We start from the raw sequence: 20,008 nt of genomic DNA on the forward strand, positions 1-20,008 counted from the left end.
CATTTCTGCCGTTTCCATAAGGTTCTCTATGAAGTCCAGAGGGGATAAAACCGTCACCGCGCACTGTATGCTCTATGTGCGAGTGAAAGCGTGCGAAGGTGAGCCAGTGATCCTGTCTCAATCTTGCATACGCTAGGGAGAGAAACAGGAAGGATGCGCGCCGTCTTCTGTCGCTTGCCTTGGGGTCAGGGGTTCTACTCCGAGGTGCCCTGGCGGCCGCGCCCTCCTGCCCGGGCCATTGTATCTTGAAAGCCAGCTCCATCGGGGACACTGTCTCCTGTGCGCTGTGTTTTCGTAGCTTAGTTTGTGTTGATGCGAGATGCAGCACGAACGTCAATTTGCTCGCTGCTGCTGTCGTGCTTTCTCACCCCAGCGTTCTGACGGCGAGTTTCCGCATTCATTGAGTGAGGCGTGTTCATGTTTGCTTTCGCGCGCATGACGCCACGCTTGTTAATTTAGTCAGTATGCCTATGTTTACAAGTTTATACAGCCGATAGAACTTAATCCGAGAAAGCTGCGAAGGTCTTTAGGCGTGGTTGGTTTTAGGAAATGCAGTACAGCAGCGACCTTGTCGGGATCTTGCTCAATGCCGTACTTGCCGACGACGTGGCCTAATACTTTGATGCTGCGGTTCGCACGTTGACACTTCTTAGTATTGAGCTGGAGACCGGCCTTGGCAAGAGACGAGAACGTCTAAATGTTCTAGGCACTGGGAGAAGCTGGATGAAAAGATGACAATGTCGTCCGGGTAACAAATCCAGGTTTTCTATTTTAGGCCGTGCAGTATGGAATCAATCATTCAAATGTTGCTAGTGGATTGAGCAGATGAAAAGGCATTGCAGTAAATTCGAAAAGACCATCAGGGGTTGCAAATGCCGTCTTCTCTTTGTCGGGTTCATGCATCGGGATGAGGACTAGAGCGGTACACTGTCCGGTAGGATAAATCAGACTGTCATTGGGGCCTCATAAGACCGGGCCAACATACAGAGTTTGCACTTTTTTAAAAAAAGACTGAAGCATAGTTCGCGATGAATAACAGACATGGCGGCTCCAGTATCTATAAGGGCGTCGACAGAAACACCTTTCACACAAACAGCAAATAAATTTACCGGGCGAGCAGGAATAATTGGGACAGTTCGCGAACAAGCAGTTTCTCCTTCAAAAACTGCAGCTTCTAGTTTTCCAAATGGTTGTCGAGAGAAGTAGAGGCAGAACGCAAGGACTGCAAACTGGACCTCCGTGGAGCGTAGGTAGGTACAGCACTAGCAAGTCAAGGAATCTGTCTACACTTTTTCTGCACTTGTTTTGGAAGTGCACGTCCCCGTATTCCTCAGTGCCTTCGTTTACGACTTCAAGAAGGTGTTAGTGGGGCAACGAGTAATAAAGATCTTTTTCATCGATGGAGAAGGCTAACGTCCCAGTAAGTACTCATATATAGCTGCTGAGCTGCAAACTGAGTAAGGGCAATTCACCTTGAGTAGGCCAATATATTTCTGCAGGATGCTAGCCAGTCAATGTACAACAATGACAAAATTTTGTATGCTTCAAACTGTTCTCGTTCGATTTCCCGGACTTTTAACAGTGAAGATGCTTAAGCCAGAGGTTGCGCGGCGCCGTTTGGTGTACGCTGAAAAGCCTTGCCGAGCGATTGCATCCCATGCGTTGCCTAGCAACGCCTCGCACCAGCTGCACTGAGCCTCGCAACAGTTGCGGGAGCTGAGCCATGATGTGATCGCGCGCGCCGCATCGCTTCGCCTTAGCTCTGCCTAGCCATGAGGTCACCACGCCGTGCGGATTGGTCGCTGCCGTGAGGTGAGGGTCCCGCAGGGTATATATAGCTTCGCATTACCGTTGCGTCGATCGAAATTGCTGCGGAGGGGAATGGTGCGTCCGAAGAAGATAGTCACTCCCGAGGAAGGGGAAGTGCGGCGCGAAAGACAGCATACCACTACTCGAGAGTGGATGAGACGACTTCAAGCCGATCTAGAGTATTGCGCCAGCGAAGCGGAGACTAAACAACAGCGAATGGCAGAAGATCCAGTTTCGAGCCCGTGATAGGGAACAAACTCGTTTGAGCAATCACAAGCGTCGCCAGAACAATCCGGGCTTGCGAGTCCTGGATAATTTCCACCGGCAAGTGCAGATAGCCACGGGAACAACAGCCCGCGAGTTTCTGAACAGCGAGTTTGGACACAGTTGCCGAGTGTGCGATAGGCTGTGGTTCGACGTGAGCTTGTCTATGCTTAGCTTAGTGCATGACTGCGAAAGGCGAGACTGCGGTGCAGATCGTACGAGAAGCGTTTCCCGAGGAAGCTAGGTGGGGCCGCCAGCTTCGCTGTTTGCCCAGTCTTCGCGCAACTAGTGCGAAACTGCCCCAATTCTTTTTCTCTTGATTGCTATTCAAAGGTACTGAAAATGCTTGAAATTGATTTAAAGTGTGCCACGCTGCGCTGGAACGGCTTCGGCATGTGTGCTCCGGCAGTGGCCGCGAACAGCAAGCGGATTCGTTCTCCGAAAACGAGTGCGGCCGATCAGATTCCTCAGACCGCGTGATGGCATTTCCCACACAGTTTTTCATGATAACACTGTACTTTTCGGCGCTTCCGGCAAGTGGCCGGTGCGCGCGCGGCCTCTTTCGGCGGTTGTCACTGCTGTCGGAACGGCCAGGGCGGCTGTATTCAATACGGTTGATTGGGCCGTTCGGCGCGGTGCTCCCTAGCTGAGGTGCAAAACAACGAAAAGCAGGCTGAAGACACTGCGAGCGAACTAGATATTATAGGGAGGCGCGGGCTACAGCGGGTTCAGCGAGCAGGCGTCTCTATCCACAGGGCCAGTGTACCGTAAAACTATTCCAATCTGTTTTTATGCCCATGTAGGCGAGGCCTGAGCCATTGTGACATATTGCGAAGGGCTAATGGCAGATTTGGAATAAAAAGTCGCAGTTTCGCCCGAAAGGCTAAGCTTCGATTGTGATAGCACATTAGTAGACAGCTGTACGAAGTAAGGACAGTAGTTTTATCTGCCGTAGAAACTTGTAAACATTGGCTTACTAACTTGATTAACAAGCATGGTGTCACGTGCGCACAAGCAAACCTGAACACATCTCACTCGATGACCGCGGAAACTCGCTGTCTAAACGCTGGAGTGAGAAAGCGTGGCAGCAGGAGCGAGCAAATTAACCTTCGTGCGGCCTCTCGCTTCAACGCGAACTAAGCAGCGAAAACAAAGCGTGCGCTAAGCTATGAGCACTCACAATCTGTCCTCATCGCAGACCGCTTTCAAGATAGGATTCACGCGGTGTCACTTCCTCCACGATTTCCTCCCTTGTGCATGTGAAATTGAGCTGCAATTGTCGGCTCACCCTCACACATACGGCATGCGGCAACGATGTTATCACCCCTGGACTTTATATGGAACATCACGGTGACGACGACGGCAGAGATGCGCCTGGAGTGTCCATATGATTGCTATTGCAATAAAGACAGATTGGAATAGTTTTACGTTATATAAGCACAGAGTTGATTGTGGCTCTCTGGGTCTGCGGTGCCATATCGTGACCCAGAAATTATGTTAGCGCGTCGATTGGACCGCATAATTTGAGAACATTTCCCGCTATCATCATGAGCGTCGGTGCGGGAATATATAGTTCGATTGTAGTTTCACTGATGTTTTCCGCTTTACAGGAAAACATGCGCCGTGCCGCCGCTCAACCCACTCTTGCATATTCTAGTGTGCTATAGCTACAAAGCGTGCTTCTACTACGTGCTTTTTGTTGGTTTATTCTCTGTTTCATCGCGGTTTTGCGAAGTACGCTGCCATGTTCAATTATACCACCAAATTCAGATTGGCCTTCTCCAAATTGCTCGAAAATAAAATTTACTCTGCTCCAAAATGCAATTTTACTTGCTCCGGAAAATGCTCCAAAATGACTTTGGGCAGTCCCACCCCTGTTTGTGCTGTCATTGCTGTTGGCACTCGTCTGTTGCGTATGGTCAGTTGCACTGTTTGTATCGCCTCTCGTGCGCATTGTGGTTTGTTTCAATGGCACACTGCGATGCTAGGCCTAAGCCACTTCCACAACCACTCATCTGCAGTGCTTTCATCGCCAGCTGCTACCGATGGCGCCGACACCGCCTTTGTCGTCTGCCTCCAACTTGACAAAGGTTTTGAAGCGAGGAAATTATAGCAGGTTGGCGATAGAAAAGGCCACCTAATTTTATCCGACAAGTGCAAAGTAGCCGGTCGCAAGCAGACGTCACAAAGGAATTCGAAATCTTGAAGCTGACAATATTGGACTACCTAAAAAATAAGGTGAAGTTTTTAGAAGCCGCCGAGAAATCTGCTGGATTCTGACAGAAGAATGTCAGCCAAGGTGTCCACCCAAAACTTATGGAAACTATTCTGATGTGGCTGAAAGCCATGATCGCCACTCAAGGGCCGGTGTTTGGTGATGTTTTGAATCAAAAAACAAAAACCCTGGTGCTTCAGATGAACATTAAAGTGACAGACAACCGCTCAGCAACCCCGCTGATGGAAAGATCGTCTATTCTATTGGCTAAAACAGGTCCTGCTTTTCTCATTAAACGTGGATTTATATTTTGGATTATTCACTAAAAGTCGCAAAAAATGACCTTTGACACCACAAGCGGCAATAAACTTGATCTAAGAGGTCCACCACGTGACCGTCTAATAGTGTACGCGGTTCCTGGTCTTTATATTAGTATTGAAATTCAGTACACTTTTTGTTATAAGTTTTTCTAACATACAATGTACAAATAGGTCTTCGTTTGTAGTGAGTAGAAAAGCGGCACTGCCTTCACCTTCGTTTTCGATGAGTTGGCTTGGCTCGTCTATCGACAGTATAGCGACGCCGGGGGCCAGCCAGCCATGACGTAGGCGTGTACTTGGGAAGAAACGCGGTAAGAAAGGTCCGTACAACAACGCAAATGTATTGTACCAATCTAGTTACCTTTAAAAGTGGTTGGAAAGGTGACAATATTGGGGGTTAACCACAGTTGCACTCCCTCCATTGAAAGCAGGATGATGGGCGGTTTTCACAATTTGCGAGGTGGGCTATCGGCATCGCTATCACATCTCAGCGTTGCAGGAAGAGGGACTCTTATTTTTTAGAGGCTGCTCAGATCGAAAAATTCTGCTTACAATATGTCCACGTGTTTTTGGAAGTAACCACTGCAGGGTGTAAACACTACCGGGGTGAAGTTTTCATTGCGCCATAAAAAACTGGGTCCATAAAAATTGGTGGTCAGTCCCTTTAAGGGTTTTAAATTTAGTACAGATGTCTGCGTCAAAATTGTTAAGAAGAGAAACAATTTTAGCTTTAACTCTCTCCCTACCATAGGGAAGATAGGATTTTTTTTGTAGGTTACGCCAATATTTTTTTTTCTTAAGGAACTAGTGCCACTCAATATTTGATGTAATACATAAAGAAAAAGCAGAATGAATGCACTTTTCGTGCATAAAAGTTTTATTAATGAGATCTCATAAAAAAGATATAAATTGCCAAAATCAATATTTGTGAGTTAAAATTGAACAAAATTTGTAGGCACGCTTGTTTCGGGCTGGTGTGCGTTGTCATCGCTGCGAGTCAAATTCTGACGAAAAGGGAGAATCCTCAAACTCGCTGCTGCTCGATCCATCGATAAAATCGGCCGCAGACGCAGCGAAATCACAAAATCATTCAAAGCGTGCGCACCTATTTCAAAGGCGGCCATTTTTGATTTCTACTTTGATGATCGGAAAACTTCTTAGTGCATTAAAAAATCCCTGCCTCGCGGGGAAAAAGCGAACTGCTTAGACAACAAAAATATAGTTCCCTCCTTCGCGTCCGATTGATCAGTGTCTCTGTGAGTGGCGCGGAAGGTCTCGAAAGTGTTGTTTCAAACCATTGATGCTGAGCAGACATTTTTGCTTTCTGGTTCGACGATCGCGAAATTTCGGAACGCATTAAAAAATCACTGTATTGCGGGAAAAAAGCGAACTGCTTAGAAAGCCTAAATATAGTTCTCCTCCTTCATGTTCGATAGTGCAGTGCGTCCGTGAGCGGTGTGGAAGGTCTTGAAAGCAGTGTTTCACACAGACGATAGCGGGCTAACGATGCCCAATGGGCGCAGTACGGAAAGAGTTAACAAAATGTGCGGTGACGGTGCTGCTGTGGACGAGTTGACTGTTGAAAGTCATCGCTGTTGTAGGCTAGAGTCATTGTTCCAGCACTGTGCACCTAAAGACACATTTAACTGTGATGAAACCAGGCTTTTGTATAAGTTGCTACCTTGCTACCTACTGTGGCGAGCACAGCAAAGACGGTCCTCGTCAACAGCAACATGCTGGGAACCGAAATGCTTGTTATCGGTAAATAAGTCGAGATGCTTTAAGGCAACGCGTGTTCCAGTGCTGTACGAAGCTCAAATTTTATTTTATAAATATATTTTTTAGGAAATGTTAAATAAGTAGAGGTCCTCGTCTTGATAGGCTGTGTGCTTTGTCCATAGATGGCGGGCTAGCTTGGTTCAAAGAGAGCTTCGTGTAAGCACTTCGCCACACAAAATGCATTGTAGCTTGCCACGGATTTTCACACACCCAAACTTCAGGAAACCCTTTGTAACCTCGTAACTAGCCTGCATAACGACACTAGTGTGAGAAGATTGTCTACACGGACTTTGTCAACACTACCGAGCGAAAGGTTTCCCGGTATGTGCCAAGCGCCGCCTGGTAGCAGTGATTATCGTGACTTCCTTTGATCAACATGGGGAAAAACTGCATTCTAGCCAGCATGTTCATGTGTTATTCCTTCATGTGAAGATGCAACAAAATTGCAAGTGCTCATCACTGAAGTATGCTTCACAAAACCCAGAAAATAGCTATGCTTTGCAATGTAACCAGAAACTAACATTGTGCATCTAGCTGTTTAGGCTATGTTAGGTTACACCGTTAAGTGCTAGTGTGTTAATTTGCATTGTGCTTTGCAGAGGGAGAGTTTTTTGTTTTGACCATTTTTTGCGAGTTCCAGCAATCATTTGCCACAGTTTTGTGATGGCAGCGCATAAGGAGCAGAGTGTGTGTCAGATTGTTTCACTTTGAGCAGAACTGCAACTGAAGATTTGTTAAGCTTATAAGGAAAACACCGAGTAAAGCTCTGGTCAGCAAGTAGTTTTCTCGGATGAAGAATGCTGAGATGTCATTCAAAAGGAAGCTACCATATTTTGGCGCATATGGCTCGCATAAAATTTTTTTTTAATTTAGCAGTAATCTCGGGGTGCGTATTACACGAATTTTGGTTTGAAGTGTGGCTTCACGGCAGCACAGCGCATGCTGCCATTAAGCCACATCTCAGGGCAAGGTTCTCCGCCACTCAAACTTGTTATCTCCTTGGTAATCCCGCCCTCCTTCCACCCCTGTGTGTTGGAGCTCCCCTCTCCCCACCTTCATGGTCGCTCATTCTCCTCGTCATTAAGTGTCATCATTTTGCCTTTAGCAGTTAGTGAAGAATGCATACGACGCTGGCAAAGTAGAACATTGGTCACAATGAGCTGCACTCAACTGAGACCCAGCAGCATCGCCGAAAAGGGTGATTACAGCCACTGGCCAAAGAGACGACATGAACGAGTCATTCATCTCCGAATGGAGACTGTTTTCATAAAATTTTGAGTGGGTACGCAGTTATTTCTGTGGGTTACTTGCCTGTTTTCTTTCTTTCAGTGCTGTTCTGAAAGGGAAAATGCAATATCTCCTTGCTGCTTTTTTACTATCTCAAGCCATGAAAATGTTGCCAAAGTTCGGCGTGTGATCAACAAGGAGAAACCCACTGATGAAGTCTAGTATAAGTTTGTCGTCTTATATGAGATAAGTGCCAAATATGGCCACCAAACTTCGAGTGCTCATTGAGCATCACACAGCAATCTGGGTCAAAGCTTTTCGACACAGTTTTATATGGATGGTTTAATCTCTTGATATCTTCACACTCTACATTCTCTCACTTTGTGATATATAACTTTCCTGAAAAATTATTCTTGGGTGAAAATGTGGGTACCCACTAAAATGTGGGTAATACTGAATTATTGAGTAAATGAAAAAAAGACTACTAGGGCTTCCTTTGTTCTATCATGCCTGCAATCACCCTCAAGACCTCCCATATGAAAAAAAAAGAAAGGAAAGCTCATTTCCTTTAGTATTTGTATTCTTTTTGCACATATGATAATAAATTCTACTTTTGCTTTGTTTCTGCAGTATCGAGGCCTTCTATTTCTCCATCAGCAGCCAGCGGTGACAACTCTCAGCAGGGATGCCTCCACCGATGTCACCTCTGTGATTATGAGACTGATAAACTGTTTCGTCTGGAAGAACACTCCAGGGTGCATACTGGCGAATGTCTGTTTAAATGCCATTTGTGCCTTCAGAGCTTTAAAAGAAAGTACAACCTAAACAGGCATTTGTTTCTCCATACTGGCCAGCGTCCGTTTATATGCCATGTGTGCTCTCAGAGCTTCTCACTAAAGGCCCACCTGACAGACCACCTGCACACCCACACTGTTGAGAAGCCATTTCAGTGCCCTTCATGCCCTCAAAGTTTCGTGAATAAGTCCAAGCTTAAGGAACACATTCGTAGTCATACAGGCGAGAAGCCATTTCAGTGCCCTTCATGCCTTCGGGGGTTCCCGCGCAAGTGCAATTTGAAAATACACCTGCGCACCCACACAGGCGAGAAGCCATTTCAGTGCCCTTCATGCGCTCAAACCTTCTCGCGCAAGCGTGATGTCCAAATACATCTGCATACCCACACAGGTGAGAAGCCATTTCAGTGCCCTTCATGCACTCAAAGCTTCTTGGAAAAGTCCAAGCTTAAAGAACACCTGCGCATCCACACAGGAGAGAAGCCATTTCAATGCCCTTCATGTCCTCAGAGCTTCTCGCGCAAGTCTGACGTGAAGGTACACCTGCGCACCCATACAGGCGAGAAGCCATATCAGTGCCCTTCATGCCTTCAGGGATTCTCGCGCAAGTCCGACGTGAAGGTACACCTGCGCACCCATACACGCGAGAAGCCATATCAGTGCCCTTCATGCCTTCAGAGATTCTCACAAAAGTCCAAGCTTCAGGAACACCTGCGCTCCCACACAGGCGAGAAGCCATTTCAATGCCCTTCATGCCCTCGGAGCTTCTCGCGTAAGGCCTTCCTGACACAACACCTGTGCACCCATACAGGTGAGAAGCCATATCAGTGCCCTTCATGCACTCAGAGATTCTCGCAGAGGGGTGCCATGAAAATACACTTGCGCATTCATACAGGTGACCGACCATACCATTGCACCGTCTGCACCGAGTCCTTCATGCGGGCTGATTACTTGAGCAGACATATGAGAACACAACACCATGATGCTGTAGAATAAATTAAGAGCCATGTTGAACTAGAGTTTGAATTGGGAATCTACAGACGTGTAGCATGCTGCATGGTGTTCTGCTGCAGCGGGTAGCACAAGTGTCTCCCCATGCTTCTGGCACACTTTTGTTGGGTCAACATATTTGCTCTAGATATATTCTCAGCATGTCATCAAATAAAAATAAATATTGTGAAAATTGACTCTCACAAAACCAGAAAAATTTCAAAATACAGTTAAACCTCGATGTAACAAAGCCGGTAAAATCAGTAATTTGCTTTGTTATATAGGCATTTTGTTATATTATGACTGTTCATTATTCAAAAAGTATTCAATACTAGATTAAATTCGATTCTTTTGTTGCAGTGTTTGATTTGACCTCAAAAATACTGTTCACACCCCCCTACGAAATATATATGTTCAAAGAGTGCATTGTAATGCTTATTATTACACTACAGATGTCTGAATGATCTGCTTTATAAGTTTTCACATTTTTTAGTATTGTTTTGTGGTACATATGAACTTCTTGTGTTAGGCTCATTCATGTATTTGTTGCCGCTAGGTACTGGTATGTATGGTTCATCCTGCAGACTCATTTGATCTTATTGTTTGTACGTTTTTTTGTTTTTTTTACTGATAGGTACTTCTTTAGAGTTGCTTGATTGTTTATAAGGTTGCTTGCCACTGTCTGTTTCATCAGATCACCGAATAAATGCCTGTGTATAATGTATATTTGTTGTCGGTTCTTGGTATTTTAGTACTCGGGCATGACAGGATGCAGTGTAGTGATATTAGAATTTTATTAGTGTATCAAGGGCTGCAAGAGAAGTTGAGTGATGGCAGTTGGAAGTTCATTATTACCACAGAAGGCACTCGTTATAACAGATATGCATGATTAATTTAAGTCTTCTGTCAAATGTCAAGTCCTCCATTCTTAATTCATTCCTGCATTTTATATCAACTAATGTATCGGCATTTCGGTAAGCACTAGTGCGACAGATATCTGTAGAAATATTTGTACTCGTACAAAATTTACATTTTGAGTCAAGCACACAATAACACCTGCAATCTATAAAACACTGCACAGAAGGCAAGAAATTGGGCCGATCCTGTTTTTCAGTGTTAGGAAAGATTCTTTCTGAATTGCAGTTGTGCCAGTCTCTCATAAGGAAGTTCCTCAACAACAAGATTATTGCATAGTACATGTTTTTAAGATAAATAAATCAAGGAATTAACTGTTTTGACTAAGGGTGTGAGAATACTTGAAGCTTTTGAATAGGCACTTTGTAAATACAAACATTTTTGCAATAGCCTTCGAATACTTGAAACATTACTTGTGCACAAATAAACCTCAATTGAAGTAAAAGTATCATAAATTTCATTCCCGTGGGCATAGTATAGGCATAAAATATGAGAATGTGCGTAGAAGAGGAGGCTGTATGCGTTCCTGAGGGAGCTAGACTTTCCTCACTGTACTACAGTGATCATTTGCACTCTCCATTGATGTGATTGCTGCAGCAAAAGGCAAATTCTGCTACATTTTCGCTATTCTGCGCCAAAGCTGTGCCAAACGCATGTTTTCACATTCCGAAAACGAAAGTAATCTCTTGGTCGAAACGTTCATGTGCCCAACTATTACAAGCGATATCAGTCGTCATCGCCATCACACACTTCACGCTAGAGTGTAGTAGAATCCAGTCGAGTGGGACGAGCTGCTGGGGCGGCGCATGCTTTGCAGTGAGGTGTTCGACGTGGAAAAATACTGTGAGGTCGCTGCAATGGATTGGGCTACAGCAAAATCGCGCCGTTGAAAACTGCTGGCGATACAACTTGGCAGGGTCATTCATACTACTTCGCGCGCTTGTATTTGTGTTCAAACCACTCAAATCGTGTTCATAATTGCATATGACGTATTTATGCCTTATGAATAAATTACTTTCTTACTCTTTTTTACAGCAAAGCTGTTAAGAGCTCACCTTTTGATTGTCGCCTCCTGCAATAGAAAAAGAAAATCACCGCATATCCACGACGTGAATAATGAGTGGGCGAAGCACCGGGGGATCATTCGGGTAAACCAGAGCTAGCTACGGACGAGAAAGAAAGAGCGCGTGTCGGGAACGAACGCGCTTGTGCACCGCAGCGTCCCTAGCTACGGACGAGAGAGCGCGCGTCGGGAATGAAAGAGAACACAGCTGCGCCTCTAGCGGCAGCGGTGAGTACTAGCGTGGCTACAACGGCGCGACGGCGGACAAGGCTCGGCCCTAAGGAGCTTCGCCCCTAAAACACTCGTAGGCCGTGTGCTGTATATGCGAGTGAAAGCGCGCGAGGGCGAGGGACGCGCGCTTTCACGAGGAGCGAACGCACGGCGCAGAGCAAAGTCTACTTCCCAGTAGAAGCGGAGTGGTGGGCGAGTAGGGCATCGATGCACTCTGGACTTTGAGTGCCCGCTATCCCACTGCGGCGCATGCGCGCAGCCCTGCCGGTTTCTGTCGCCGACTCTCTCTGGGCTCTCGCCCGCCTCTCCCCTAATAGTGTCGACAACGGCGTTTAGCCATTCGTCACGTAGCTAGCGTTTTGACAGCGGTTGTGTGGCAATGTGTGCGGTCACACAAACAACGCGCACGACTGTTGTCGACGGCAGCGGCGTTTTGCTCGCATTCGCACCGAACGCGCGCGACGTTGGTGACGTGTTTATGAAAAACATGCCAACCTTTGCCTTACAACCTATGGCGGTGTACCGTAGTGACCATAAGGCCATGGTCCCTGTGGTCACTAAATAAATGAAAACCACCGGATAATATATAGTTCTCATTCTTTAATAGTTCAAATAACCAATTATACCATCACATCTTAATAATCATAATTGGAAATACATAATTCCCACCATAGTACAGCTTCGCTGCTCTTCCATCTCCCCCTCAGTGTAAGGGCTGAAAGTTTTTAACAGCGAAGCTGTTGAAGCTATCCGTAATTTGTGGTGCGTAGCCGTGGTAGCCATGGCAACCCGGAGGAGAAGACCACGTGCATGCGCACGAGGTCTCCTGCTCGCCAGCTTCCTGCCTTCTCGACCCCTGCTTCTCTTCTCTCCGCGGCGCGCTGAGCCAGGAGAAAGAAAAAAAAAAGGCGAAAGCTTGCACTAGGCCGCGCAAAGTTCAACCATTTGGTTGAAGACACAGCGAAGCGGGTCGATTGATATCGAGCGGCTAGCCTCCAACGTGTTCGGCGTCGGCAAGCAGCAACGTTCTTGGCACTGTGCCAACCTTGGTTAGCCTGCCTGCGTTTGTGGCAAGCCAAAAACGCTGTCGCTCGTAGGCGCCCACGCGTGCAATCCTAGTCTATTAGGTCATTAGGCTAGGTTTATTAACTGCGTGGCGCAAAGAATGACCAATGTAGGTCTAGGTAATTAAATCGAAGGGTACATAGACATATATATTCACGATATATATATGTAAGGGAAAAATAGCAAATATTCTAAATGCACGAATTGAAAAAGTGAGAACTCCCGACCGGGGGGGGGGGGGGGGGGGGGATAAGTGTACGTGTTTGCAGTAACACACTTATTAGTGAATACTGCACATAAAACTCTCCTTTGCACAAATACTATTCATAGCAGGCAGAACCATCTTATATATATGCAAGTGTTATTCATATACTGAACAACGCCGAAAGGTGAGTGACCGATGCAAGTGAGGACTGTTATTCCAAATGATTGTGCTGCCAAAGAGTCGTGGCTGTTAAGCAGAGGTGAAGTTCCTGAGAGAATTAACGCACGGGTGTTAATATTATTAAGTCCTGCTTAACAAGTTCCTAGCTGTCATTCAATATAAACGCACCGTTTTGGGCAGCCTGTAAATCTGCTGACTTGATTCAGGCAAGGAAAACTTTTTTTTGACAGTCTCTCCATGTTTGCAACCCATTAAAACTGGGTGCCCCATGTGGCACCACGCATATCTTCTTCAACGAATGCAGCAGATCTACACATATCTCCACGTGTAAGTGAGGTATGCCGTTCCTTTAATTGCTTATTATTGCCGTTATGATAGTGCGCCGGATAACTGAAAGCAGCCGTTTATAATATACAAGCTGCTGAGTTGAGTGGTCATACATTTGGAAACGGCATTACATTTATGAATGAAATATAGGATAAGCGTAACATGTTTTTCTCGGAAATCAGACTCGAGAATGATTTAATTTGTTTACACCCCTAGAAAAAAGCAGAAGAACGCAGCCACCTACTTTTTCTCTTTTTTTAATTAAAAAAATTTATTCGGTTTTACGTGGCAACACTACGATATTACGAGACACCCAGTTAAGTTTTCACAACTTGGGGTTCTTTAACGTGCACCTAAATGTACACGAGTCTTTTTCCATTTCGTTCCAATCGAATTCCGCGACCTGGATTGAACCCGCGAGCTCCAGTTTAGTAGCGCAACGCCGTATCCACTATATAGCCACTAATTAGGCTACCGCGCAGGCTTTCTTAACTTTGTTTTCTTTTACTTTTTTTTCTTTTTTGAATTATTGACTGGAAAAAATTCCACGTACGGCTTACGGCCAAAGATTAGCATATAGAATGACTAACTAAAACCGTTTTCGGCGCTCGAGGTCCGACCGCAATAAATGACCCCGTACCAATTACTCCGCATTTTGTTATGCGAGGAAGGCGGAAACTTGAATGGAATGTTGCGCTACAGTTTACTCTTTTTTTATCTATAACAATGCTTCCCGTAAATCTGAGTACAAGGCGCCGAAGGGGTCAAATATGCTTTACTTGTTTGAAGCGGCAAGCAGGAAGGTTACATATGTTGCTTCGTCTGCGTTTCGCAAGACCTGCTGATGGAAAACTATATGCACAACAATACACACGAGAGATACATGCTGCTTGAAGAACGAGAAAAATATTTGTTTTGGAACCGTACAATAGCATAGTATAATGGAAGTCGACACTGCGGCCGCAATGCACGCGCAGTCACCGAGCGGTATTAAAAAATAAAATCAATAAGAGAAAGAAAGGAATTTATTCTTAAGGCATAAATACATGTCATATGCAATTATGAACACGATTTGAGCGGTCTGAACGCAAATATCAACGCGCGAAGTAGTATGTTGACCCTGCCGAGCAGTATCGCCAGTAAGTGAGTGAGTAAAAGCTTTATTGAAAATAAATAAAAGAAGGCACGCTTGTTGTGGCCCCTATTCCAGGGCTCCACTGGCACGAGCGGCTCGCTGGGCTTGGTCCAGAAGAGCCAATTGGCTCTCCCGGCCCTCGTCCGCAAGCTATGCCTCCCACTGCCTATTCCTCATGAGTGGATGTTTGAGTACTATAGGGCTCTCTATGTGCGGAGGCCTCTTGGGACACTCCCATGTGTTGTGTTTCAGTGTGGGTATGTCTGTGCACCACGGGCACTCGTCAATGAACCTCGTGGGGTGTATTCTGTGTAGGTGGTGCAGGTTGGGGTATGTATTCGTCTGAATACGACGCCAGTCCCTCTCCTGTTGGCTGTTCAAATTCGAGTGAGGATGTCCAAAACGTCTCCGCTGCTGCCTTTGCTGTAAAAGGATGTCACGGGAATTCGGTGGAAGGTCGTCGCTGGGCCCTGCAGTATCGCCAGCAGTTTCCAATGGTGCAACCTTGATGCGGCCCAATCCAAGGAGCTTTCGATCGCAGCGCCGCCACAGTATTTTTCCAGGTCGGGCGCCTCACTGCAAAGCATGCGTTGCCCCAGCCGCTCGTCCGTCCCACCAGTGCCTCCTCTCCTCTGTAGAGGAGGCACTAGTCCCATTCAACCGTATTCTAGTGATACGTATGGGTGTTCTGTGGTGATACCTACCACTCTACACTAGAGTGCCACTCTAGTGCTACCACAATGCATCTGGAACACCGGTGAGAGTATTTCTAGGAGTTTTGTACGATTACCCGATCTAGGGTGGCTAGAAGGGTGGCTACGAGGTGTGAAAAGCGGCCGCGGAAACCGGTGACCAAAGCGCGCCGGTGCCGCAAGGGGCGCTGTACGTGGGGGCAGCCTAGTTCAAGTTCATTTATTTACCACATACATGGAGTTTCACATAAGTGGTTGGGACGAGGGAAAAAAAGCTGCCTAGAAAAAAGCCTAGAGACTAGCCTAGAGCAGACTAGCCTAGACTAGCCTATAGCAGAGGTTTATAGTTACAGCTCAAGGTGTTCAGGTAGAAGGAGATGAGGCAATGAAACATATAAGAACAGTGATGACAGAAAAATTTAAAGAAAGAAACCTAGCATGTGGGTGAGGATAGACTGGTTAGTGCAGTGGCTCCACTTGAACAAAGCGAGTGGGAAAGGGCAGAGAAGAGGATGCCTAGTAGCACGCCGACAGGTCTTGATGGGATCCTAATTATGTTAATAAAGACATTGGGCCCAAAATCTAAGAGAGCATTAAGAGAGGCAGTGAGCAAAACGATAATGGACGGTAAAGCCCCCGATGGGTGGAGACTGAGCAGGATGAGCATGATATATAAGGGAAAGGGAGACAAAGCCGACATAAACGACTACCGTCCCATAACAGTGACGTCAGTGGTTTACAGGGTGGTGATGCAGATGATAAAGGACAGACTGCAGGCATTGATGGAGAGCGAGGAGGTGCTGGAGGAACTACAAAATGGGTTCCGGAAACAAAGAAGGTTAGAAGATAATCTGTTCTCATTGACACAGTGTATTGAAATAGCAGAAAAGGAACACAGGCCCCTATGGCTCACATTTCTGGATATCAAGGGAGCCTATGACAGTGTAATCCAAAAGGACTTGTGGGACATACTGGGCACTCTAGAGGTGGAAGATGGAGTAAGAAATATTTTAAAAGATATCTATAAAAGTAACAAGGTGCTTATAAAATGGGAAAACAAGGTACCTGGGCCTATAGAGATACAGCAAGGGCTTAGGCAGGGGTGCCCTTTGTCACCTCTGTTGTTCATGCTGTATTTACAAGGATTAGAGAAAAAATTAGAGAGGAGCGGACTTGGCTTCAACCTTTCCTATTCCAAGCAGGGAGAATGGATTAAACAGTCATTACCAGGACTGATGTATGCAGATGACATTGTACTTATGGCTGACAGCAAGGAAGACTTGCAGAGATTAATGGACATCTGTGGTAAAGAGGGAGATAGCTTAGGTTTGAAGTTTAGTAAAGAAAAATCGGCAGTCATGACTTTTAATGATAATCAGGGCAGCGAGCATAGGATACAGGAGGTTACGCTGGAGGTGGTGGATAAGTACAAATATCTTGGAGTTTGGATAAACAATGGGGCTGAGTACCTAACGGAACATGAAAAATATGTGACGGCTAAAGGGAGCAGAAATGCAGCTGTGATGAAAAATAGGGCACTGTGGAATTACAATAGGTACGAAGTGGTGAGAGGGATTTGGAAAGGTGTGATGGTCCCTAGTTTGACTTTCAGCAATGCGGTCCTGTGCATGAGATCAGAGGTTCGAGCAAGGTTGGAAGTTAAGCAGCGAGGGGTAGGTAGACTGGCTCTGGGAGCACACGGAAATACACCAAATCAGGGGGTACAGGGTGACATGGGATGGACGTCATTTGAGGGCAGGGAAGCCAGCAGCAAGATAGAATTTGAGGAGCGATTGAGAGAAATGGCAGAAAAGCGGTGGGCAAGGAGAGCTTTCAGTTATTTGTACATGAGGAATGTTGACATAAAATGGAGGAAGCTGACCAGAAAATTGTCAATCAAATATTTGGACTGCAGGAGGGGTGCAAACCAGGAAACAGTAGTTAAGAAAAAGGTTAAATTAACAGAGAGGGGTCTGTGAAAAACAGAGATGCAGACGAAATCAGCACTGGGAACATACAGAACTTTCAAGCAAGAAATTGCGAAAGAAAACATCTATGATAATTCTAGGGGAAGCTCTTCTTTGTTTGAAGCCAGGACGGGAGTATTGCGGACTAAGATGTACCGAGTCAAGTACCAAGATATAGACACGTTGTGCGGTGCGTGTGGAGAAGAGGAAACAGCTGAACACCTCATACTTTTCTGTAAAGGGCTTAACTGTACAGTGCATAGGCGGAATGTTTTCATTTTCCCGGGGGGGGCTGGGGCCCGACCAGCTTGCCTAAGCGGTCGTATATATATATATATATATATATATATATATATATATATATATATATACAATTTCATAACCTGAGTCCCCTCGTACCACAAAGAGACTCGCGTCTCTTGGATGAGCCATGCGAAAAGCCGATTAAGTTATTCGTGTTTTGTGCCTACAAGTCGCACAACTACACATAAATGAAAACAGCCATGTAACGATTTGTGCAAGTTTTAATATACAAAGACACAGTCAAGAAATATTTCCCTGACTAAAGGTCAGTTGGAAAGATAAGACATAACATATATAAAACATACACAATATATAACAATTTCTGTACACAACTTATGACTACAATTATTAGCATAAAACAACGTGACTCCATGATGGAATACTTTATTTACTTGTCAAAGCATGCCTTATGCCACTGGTTTCATTTATTTCCCGGCGGCGGAATAAATGATTATAGAGTAATAAATTATCAGGCGCAGAAATACACAGTCATATTAACAAATAAATAAATAAGACACAACGATATCTCAACAGTGGGAAAGGGCACGAGAGGAAGTAGTAAGAGCGTCGATTGCGTTCTTGAGCAGCTAATGCAGCATATGACAAATAAATATTAATAAGGAAAAAGCACAGCATAGACTGGGAAGCTTTAGAAATAGCGCAACGAAGCGTCTTTGCGTACCCAAAAGGCCTCACCCTACTTGCCCTGTCATGCACCCCGTTTTCGTTCCTGGAAATAACTTTTTGCTTTATTTTCTTAGCCAAATGGTTAGCTTTAACTTGTGAGTTGGCAACTTTCTCTTTCCTATTAAAGACAACATTTCGTTGTCTGATGGGATGGTTTCACCTTGAGGGAAAATGTGTTCATTCGGGCACTTGTTCTAGCAATGAAGTCGTCGGCAATTTTATTTAAATTGATTTTGCGGGAGAGTTCTTTGTGAGTGTGCAAAATGGCCAGATGGTTCAAACGGGCTTGTGCAGTCGTCGACCGCAGGTACGTTTTCAGTCGCCGAAGACAAGAAAAGTACCTCTCGGATGTGCTTGACGACACCGGTATGGTCAACGCAATTTTTGTTAGCTTGGTTTCGCAAAAGGTTTCGCAGGTGTTCGCCCTTCTCCCCCGAAAACATCTGCACGACGTCCTCGAATGTGTGCAATGGTGCCGACTTTTGTTGGCTTACGATGTCAATGAGCATGTCTCTGTGCAAAATCAGCCGTCCTCGTTCAAGGTCGTCACCGTAGAACTTTGTTATGTATGCTTCGTCTTGCTTTACTGTGGCAAACTGCTCAATGTGTGACATATGCTGCCACATCTCAGGTGGATATCTGTCGCTTAACGAGGACAGTACAGTGTCAAGTACTTCGTAGTACCTCTGGCGGTACATGTCCTCCGCTGATGTGAACACGTGAGCTGAGGAACCTTCTTGATAGCGGTGTGGAGTTTTCTTTCGCCTAGCAGCTGGAACCCACGGATCCTCAACTCCTACTTTTCCTGCCTCTGCCAACACCTCCTCCCAAACCAAGAGAAAACTTTGCCTCAGTTCAGCGACGCTTGCAGTGACCTGATTTCACCATTTTCTCCGCTTGGTCAAACCTGAGCGTTCTTTTTTGTAAGGCGGTATTCAGTGCTTCCATTCGTGAAAACACTTTTGTCAGAAGCATCAACATGAAAAACGATTCAAACTTGAACAGCATCCTTAAAAATCCGCTGGCTTTCGCACCGGCCTCAGTTCGCTCTTCTGATGCTGTTTCAGAGAAAAACGTTATGAGACTGCTATAATTTGACAGAACTGATCGCAGTGATGAAGAAGCCTTAAGCGTCCATCTTGTCGGGCAGAATTTTCGCAAGTTCACATCCTCTTCTACCTGAATCTCTTGAAAAGAAGCAACGCGCTTTGGAGAGCAGGTCACGAAGTTTATCAGTTCAGTGACGGCGTAAAGAAAATCACGGCACATGTCTACTTTCTGGCCGACATCATGAAAAACCAAATTCAGGTTGTGCGCTAGGCAGTGTACATATAGCGCGCGAGGTTCCTGTTCTTGCATGAGAGCTTGTACTCTTGGTGCTTTCCTCTCATGTTTGCCGCACCATCATAGCACTGCCCGCGGCACTTTTCAATTGGCAGATTAAATCTACAAAGAATGTATTTCAATATAGCAAAGAGGCTCGTCGCTATGGTGTCCGTCGTGTTGAAAAACCCACAGAACAGCTCCTCTACTCCCAGGCTTTCTATGACCACCCGAAAACAAACTGAAAGTTGTTCTTTGACAGAAATGTCTGCTGTCTCGTCCATAATGACAGCATAGTGCTCCGCCGGACGAACTTCGTCTGTGAGTGAACGAAGGATGTCATGTGCCATGAGTTCCACCATCTCGTTTAAAATCTGGTGAGAAATCCATTTGTATTTTGTTCTTAAAAGCCACGATCGCAATGAAGGAATATCATTAGCCCGGAGTGACAGCAGCTGCCTCAGATTACTCTTTGTGTCTTCGTGGCCACGTATTGCTAAGCCTTGGGTCGACAGGT

At 45.6% G+C, this 20,008-nt stretch overlaps 2 protein-coding genes across 2 annotated transcripts in view; both read left to right on the forward strand.

The window, feature by feature from the left end:
- The window catches only part of LOC119453871 (zinc finger protein 675-like), a 2,199,134-nt gene that overhangs the window by 851,180 nt on the left and 1,327,946 nt on the right, over window positions 1–20,008 (forward strand). The gene's annotated exons all lie outside the window — the stretch shown is intronic.
- The window catches only part of LOC119454549 (gastrula zinc finger protein XlCGF57.1-like), a 1,708,166-nt gene that overhangs the window by 487,299 nt on the left and 1,200,859 nt on the right, over window positions 1–20,008 (forward strand). The gene's annotated exons all lie outside the window — the stretch shown is intronic.

The sequence above is a fragment of the Dermacentor silvarum genome, chromosome 5 (genome assembly GCF_013339745.2).
Source record: "Dermacentor silvarum isolate Dsil-2018 chromosome 5, BIME_Dsil_1.4, whole genome shotgun sequence".
NCBI lineage: Eukaryota > Metazoa > Arthropoda > Arachnida > Ixodida > Ixodidae > Dermacentor > Dermacentor silvarum.